Genomic DNA, 9182 nt, shown 5'->3' on the forward strand with positions numbered 1-9182 from the left:
GCGTTTACTGTAACAAGGCGGGACAGGGAACGTCACCCATTATCGGCAGATACAAGAATCAGTTGAACAAGCGCTACAGAGTCAAGTTCAAAAATTTGATTAACGAGATATTGAAGAAGAGGTTAAATGACAACAATGTAAAAGACCTTTTCGTCACGCGATGCAAGAACACCAAAAGAAAATCCGTTGCGAAATCGAGTCGAGTCGCACAGAGAGAAACCGAGAACGACGAAGAGAGTCCGGCGTGGAACAGACGCCTGCAAATCTAGCCAAAGTTGGATTTTATTACTTGGGTAATATTCCTTTTATATATTGGTTCAACAATATTTTTGGCAATAATAATGATTCAACATTTATTACTTCTATTTTTCAACATTTACGACTTCTATTATTACTCTTACAGGTGTGGGTGACAACGTGAGGTGCTATCATTGTGGTCTTTCGCTGAGAAACTGGCGTAAAGGCGATCCCTTAATAGAACACATATACCACAATCCAGATTGTTACTTCATGCAGTTCACCAATGATCCTCTCTTCATCGAACAGGTTAGTATTGAACAATTTCGTTCAATACACGCGTGTCAAACAACATATGTTACACGCGCTCGTTATTTATTTTAATTTGTTAATTCCAGGTGTTGTACAAGAAGAGGATGGAGGAACCCGTTATCGAAATGAAAGATTTCGACTGGAGTACAGTGAAGCAACTCGTAAAACTAGACATTCCGATGAGAGTGTTGTGCATTACAAGTGATCTCGATCGCATCTGACATTTCGTAATCTCTGTTTGTTCTCAAAAACATTAACCAATTCTGATTGGAAATGTTGTATTTGTCCAACAAGTGTTTCTTAATTCTGTTGTTGTTGTTAAGATGAGGATTAATGGCGTTGAGAAGTTGTTTAATTTTTATATTGTTATATTTTATTTTCAGGTTGTAATATCGACTCAACCTATCTTTTTCTACCAAAGAATCGTATATTTGCTTCAGCACGTTGTATGATCTTATAATGTTAATTTTGGTTTCATCTGAATCGAATGCAGATCGCAGCTGTGTAAATTTAGATTAGTTTAGAAAAAAATAAATGTATGTGATTTTGATTTTTTACGCAGTCTTCTGTTAACGTAACCCATGAAACAAAGATGACTAACCCATGAAACAAAGATGACTATGTTAAACGGATTTATATACAAATGATGAATATATAATTATTTAAAATACTGAATTTAATATATCCTACCCTTCAAGTGACATTTATGACATCCTACCCTTCCCAGAGCGCTGACATGAGTGAATGTGGTCAATCGAATTTTGGAAGGGGTCAGACAAAGTCGAACAGAGACACGCCAACACGGTACCAAAGTCGGATATTCATTCACGTAAAGTTGAGATAACATTTTATAATTAACAAGTCATACAAATGAGACGTAAGAACAAGTCATACTCTTTTATCGCCTCCAAGGTAGACCGGATCGATGGATTCCCGGTTGCTGTTCCCTGCCATCGCTCTGCTTAAAAATTTATATAAAAATATATACAAAAATACACAAAAATAATTTCAATTTGTATGAAAATAGATATACAAAATACACATATAATTATTTAAATTTGTAATTAAATACATGTACAAAATACACATAAAATAATGTAAATTTGTATGAAATGAAAACAAACACACATAAAGTAGCATACATTTGTATAAAATATATATATACAAAATACACATAGAATAATGTAAAATCGTATCAAAATCAATACAGAGAATATCAATAAAATAATGTAAATTTGTATGCAAATAAAGATGCAAAATACCCATAAAATAAAACATTTTTATAAAAATACATATACAAAAATACACAAAGAATAATTAGATTTGTATTAAAATTAATATACAAAATGCATATTCAATAAGGTAAATTTGTATTGAAAAAATATGCAAAATACATGTAAAACAGTGTAAATTTGTTTCAAAATCTATATACGAATACTTATAAATCAACGTAGATTTCTATAAAAATATATATACAAAATACACATCAAATGATGTAAACACGTATAAAAATATATATATAAAATACACATTAAATAATGTAAATTCGCGTCAAAATAAATAAACAAAATATCAATAAAAGAATGTGTATTTGTATGAAAATAGATATACAATATACACATAAAATCACCTAAATTTGTATAAAACTATATACAAAAATACACAAAAATAATTTAAATTTGTATGAAAATAAATATACAAAATACACATAAAATTAGGTAAATTTGTATTGAAATACATTTACAAAATACACATAAAATAATGTAAATTTGAATGAAAATATATAAACAAATACACTTAAAATATCGTAAATTTGTATAAAATATATATACAAAATACACATTAAATAATGTAAATATGTATAAAAAAATATATACAAAACACAAATAGAATAATGTAAAATCGTATCAAAATAAATACACAGAATAATAATAAAATAATGTAAATTTGTATGAAAATTAAGATGCAAAATACCCATAAAATAACGCATTTTTTTTTAAATATATATACCAAGACACACATAAAATATTTGAATTTGTATTAAAATAAATATACAAAATGCACATACAATAAGATAAATTTGTATTGAAATAGATATGCAAAATACATATAAAACAATGTAAATTTGTTTCAAAATATATATACGAATACACATAAAATAATAAAGATTTCTATAAAAATATATATACAAAATACACATAAAATGAAGTAAATATGTATAAAAAAAAAGGTATACAAAATACATATAAAATTATGTAAACTCGTATCAAAACAAATAAACAAAATACTAATAAAAGAATGAGTATTTGTAGAAATATAATTATACAAAATACACATAAAATAACGTAAATTTATATAAAACTATATGCAAAAATACACAAAAGTAATAAAATTTCTGTGAAAATAGATATAAAAAATACACATAAAATAAGCTAAATTTTAATTGAAATATTTATACAAAATACATAAAACAATGTAAATTTGTATCAAAATATTTATACAAATACACATATAATAACGTAAATTTGTATTAAAATATATAAACAAAATACACATTAAATAATGTAAATACGTATAAAAAAATATGTACAAAATAAACATATAATCATGTAATTCGTATCAAAATAAATGAAAAAAATACCAATAAAATAATGTAAATTTGGATGAGAAAACATATACAAAATACTCATAAAATAATGCAAATTTCTAAAAAAATACAAAAATGCACATAAAATAAAGTAAATTTGCATAAAAAATATATACACAAAACACACATTAGATAATGTAAATGAGTATAAAAATATGTATACAAAAAATCTAAATTCGTATCGAATTAAATTAAGAAAATACCTATAAAATGATGTAATTTTGGATGAAAATATATATAGAAAATACACATAAAATTACCTAAATACAAATACAAATATACACATAAAATAATTTAAGATTGAATGAAATAAATATACAAAATAATTATAAAATAAGGTAAATTTGTAATGAAAACTATGTAAAAATACACATAAAATAATATAAATTTATATGAAAATATATATACAAATACACATAAAATAACATGAATTTGTATAAAATTTGTATCAAAATATATACGAATACACACAATAAAATAATGTAAATTTTTATTAAAATATATGTACAAAATGCACATAAAATAATGTAAATACGTAGAAAAATATATATACAAAATACACATAAAATAATGTAAACTCGTATCAAAATAAATAAACAAAATTCCAACAAAAGAATGTATATATAAATATACAAAATACAAATAAAATAGCTAAAATTTGTATAAAAATATATACAAAAATATACAAAAATAATTTAAATTTGTTTGAAAATAGATTTGCAAAATACACATAAAACTAGGCAAATTTGTATTGAAATACATATACAAAATACACATAAAATAATGTAAATTTGTATGAAAACATATAAACAAATACACATAAAATAACGTAAATTTGGATAAAATATATATACAAAATATACATTAAATAATGTAAATATGTATAAAAATATATATACAAAATACACATAGAATAATGTTAAATCGTATCAAAATAAATAAACAGAATATCAATAAAATAATGTAAATTTGTATGAAAATAAAGATGCAAAATACCCATATAATAACGCATATTTGCATAAAAATATATATACAAAAATACACATGAAATAATTAAATTTGTATTGAAATAAATATACAAAATGCACATACAATAAAGTAAATTTGTATTGAAATAGATATGCAAAATACACATCAATAATGTAAATTTGTATCAAAATATATATACGAATACACATAATATAGAGTAAATTTCTATGAAAATATACATACAAAATATATATAAATTTATGTAAATAGTATAAAAATATATATACCAAATACACCTAAAATAATGTAAATTCGTATCAAAATAAATAAACAAAATTCCGATAAAAGAACGTATATTTGTAGAAAAATAAATATACAAAATACACATAAAATAACGAGAATTTGTATAAAAAAAATATTTCAATTTGTATGAAAATAGATATACAAAATACACATATAATTATTTAAATTTGTCTTTAAATACATGTACAAAATACACATAAAATAATGTAAATATGCATGAAATGAAAACAAATACACATAAAATAACGTACATTTGTATAAAATATATATACAAAATACACATAGAATAATGTAAAATCGTATCAAAATAAATACACAGAATAACAATAAAATAATGTAAGTTTGTATGAAAATAAAGATGCAAAATACCCATAAAATAAAGCGGTTTTTATAAAAATACATATACAAAAATACATATTCAATAATTAAATTTGTATTAAAATTAATATACAAAATGCACATACAATAAGGTAAATTTGTATTGAAAAAATATGCAAAATACACATAAAACAATGTAAATTTGTTTCAAAATATATATACGAATACACATAAAATAACGTATATTTATATAAAAATATAAATATAAAATACACTTGAGATGATGTAAATACGTATAAAAATATATATACAAAATACATATTAAATAATATAAATTCGTGTGAAAATCAATAAATAAAATATCAATAAAAGAATGTGTATTTGTGTGAAAATAGATATACAAAATACACATAAAATAACCTAAATTTGTATAAAACTATATACAAAAATACACAAAAAATAATTTAAATTTGTTATTTTTTGTGTATTTTGTATATGTTTTCTCATACAAATTTACATTATCTTATTGGTATTTTGTTTATTTATTTTGATACGATTTACGTTTTTATATGTGTATTTTGTACAAATTTTTTATACGTATTTACATTATTTAATGAATATTTTGTTTATATATTTTTTATACAAATTCACTTCATTATATGTGTATTTTTATAAATATTTTGATACAAATTTACAATATTTTATGTACTTTGTATATATATTTCAATTCAAATTTAGCTTAATTGATGTGTATTTTGTATATCTATTTTCATACAAATTTAATTACTTCTGTGTATTTTTGTGTATAGTTTTATAAAAATTTACGTTATTTAATGTGTATTTTGTATATTTATATTTATACAAAAATATATATACAAAATACACCTAAAATAAGGTAAATTCGTATCAAATTCAATAAACAAAATTCAGATGAAAGAACGTATATTTGTAGGAAAATAAATATACAAAATTCACATTATTTTATGTGTATTTTGTATATGGATTTCAATATATATATATATATATATTTATATATATATATATATATATATATATATATATATATATATTTGTGTATATATATATATATATATATATATATATATATATATATATATATATATATATATATATATATATATATATAACACAAATAGAATAATGTAAAATCGTATCAAAATAAATGCACAGAATATTAATAAAATAATGTAAATTTGTATGAAAATTAAGATGCAAAATACCCATAAAATAACGCATTTTTTATAAAAATATATATAACAAAAAACACATAAAATATTTGAATTTGTATTAAAATAAATATACAAAATGCACATACAATAAGGTAAATTTGTATTAAAATAGATATGCAAAATACATATAAATCAATGTTTAAAATAACGTAGATTTCTAAAAAATATATATATTCAAAATACACATAAAATTACGTAAATACGTATAAAAAAAATGTATACAAAATACACATAAAATAATGTAAATTCTTATCAAAATAAATAAACAAAATACCAATAAAAGAATGTGTATTTGTATAAATATAATTATACAAAAACCACATAAAATAACGTAAAATTTATATAAAACTTTATACAAAAATACACAAAAGTAGTTAAATTTGTATGAAAATAGATATACAAAATACACGCAAAATACATATAAAATAAAGCATATTTTTTTAAAAATACGTATACAAAAATATACATAGAATAATTAAATTTGTATTAAAATTAATATACAAAATCCACATACAATAAGGTAAATTTGTATTGAAAAAATATGCAAAATACACATGAAACAATGTAAATTTGATTCAATATATATATACGAATACACAAAAAATAACGTAGATTTCTATAGAAATATATATACAAAACACACATGGAATGATGTAAATACCTATAAAAATATAAATACAAAATACACATTAAATAATATAAATTCGTGTCAAAATAAATAAACAAAATATCAATAAAAGAATGTGTATTTGTATGAAAATAGATATACAAAATACACAAAAATAATTTAAATATATATACAAAATAATAAATATATAAATATATATGAAAATATATATATATATATATATATATATATATATATATATATATATATATATATATATATATATATATATATATATATATATATATATATATATATATATATATATATATATATATATATATATATATATATATATATATATATATATATATATATAAAATACATTAAATAATGTAAATATGTATAAAAAAATATATACAAAACACAAATAGAATTATGTAAAATAGTGGGAAAATAAATACACAGAATATTAATAAAATAATATAAATTTGTATATAAAAAATACACATAAAATAATGTTAAATCGCATCAAAATAAATAAACAGAATATCAATAAAATAATGTAAATTTGTATGAAAACAAAGATGCAAAATACCCATATAATAACGCACATTTTGTATAAAAATATATATACAAAAATACATATAAAATAATTAAATTTGTATTAAAATAAACATACAAAATGCACATACAATAAAGTAAATTTGTATTGGAAGAGATATGCAAAATACACATCAATAATGTAAATTTGTATCAAAATATATACGATTTAATATTATTCAATGTGTATTTTGTATATACAAATTTACATCATTTTATTAATATTCTGTGTATATTTTTTTTAAATATATATACAAAATACCCATAAAATATTGTAAATTTGTGTCAAAATATATCAACAAATACACAAAAAATAACGTAAATTTGTATAAAATACATATACAAAATACATATTAAATAATGGAAAATTGTATAAAAATATATATACAAAATACACATAGAATAATGTAAAATCGTATCAAAATAAATGAACAGAATATCAATAAGATAATATAAATTTCTATGAAAATAAAGATGCAAAATACCCATAAAATAACGCATATTTGTATAAAAATATATATACAAAACTACACATAAAATAATTAAATTTGTATTAAAATAAATATACAAAATGCACATACAATAAGACAAATTTGTATTGAAATGTATATGCAAAATAGACATTAAATAATGTAAATTTGTATTAAAATATGTATACTAAAACACATAAAATAACGTAAATTTCAATGAAAATATATATAAAAATACAAATAAAATGATGTAAATACGAATTAAAATATATATACAAAATACACCTAAAATAATGTAAATTCGTATCAAATTCAATAAACTAAATTTCAATGAAACAATGTATATATGTCGGAAAATAAATATACAAAATAATACATAAAACAACTAACATTTGTATAAAAATACATACAAAAATACAGAAAAATAATTTCAATTTGTATGAAAATAGAAATACAAAATACACATAAAATTAGATAAATTTATATTGAAATACATATACAAAATACATATAAAATAATGTAAATTTGTATGAAAATATATAAACAAATAAACATAAAGTAACGTATATATGTATAAAATATATATAGAAAATGCACATTAAATAATATAAATATGTAAAATAAAATATATACAAAATAAAAATAGAACAATGTAAAATCGTATCAAAATAAATACACAGAATATCAATAAAATAATGTAAAATTGTAACAAAATAAAGATGCTAAATATCCATAAAAAAAGCATATTTTTATAAAATATATTTACGAAAATTCACATTAAATAATAAAATTTGTATTAAAATAAATATACAAAATACACATACAATATGGTAAATTTGTATTGAAATAGATATGCAAAACACACATCAAACAATGTAAATTTGATGCAAAATATATATACGAATAAATACTCATAAAATGATGTAAATACGTATAAAAATATATGTACAAAGTACAAATAAAATAATGTAAATTCGTTCCAAAATAAATAAACAAAATACCAATAGATGAATGTGATTTTGTATGAAAATAAATATAGAAAATACACATAAAATAACGTAAATTTGTATAAAACTATACACAAAAATACACATAAGTAATTTAAATTTGTATGAAAATAGATATACAAAATACATATAAAATAAACTAAATTTGTATTGAAATATATATAAAAAATACATAAAATAATGTATATTTGTATCAAAATAATTAAACAAATACGCATAAAATAGAGTAAATTTGTTTTAAAATATATAAACAAAATACACATTAAGTAATGAAAATACGTATACAAAATATATACAAAATACACATATAATAATGTAAATTCGTATCAAAATACATCAACAAAATAATAATAAAAAAATGTAAATTTGTATGAAAAAATATATACAAAATACACATAAAATAACGCAAATTTCTATAAAAATAAATGTACAAAAACGCACTTCATATACTTTAAATTT

This window comes from Eriocheir sinensis, unplaced genomic scaffold (assembly GCF_024679095.1).
Source record: "Eriocheir sinensis breed Jianghai 21 unplaced genomic scaffold, ASM2467909v1 Scaffold30, whole genome shotgun sequence".
Classification (NCBI taxonomy): Eukaryota; Metazoa; Arthropoda; class Malacostraca; order Decapoda; family Varunidae; genus Eriocheir; species Eriocheir sinensis.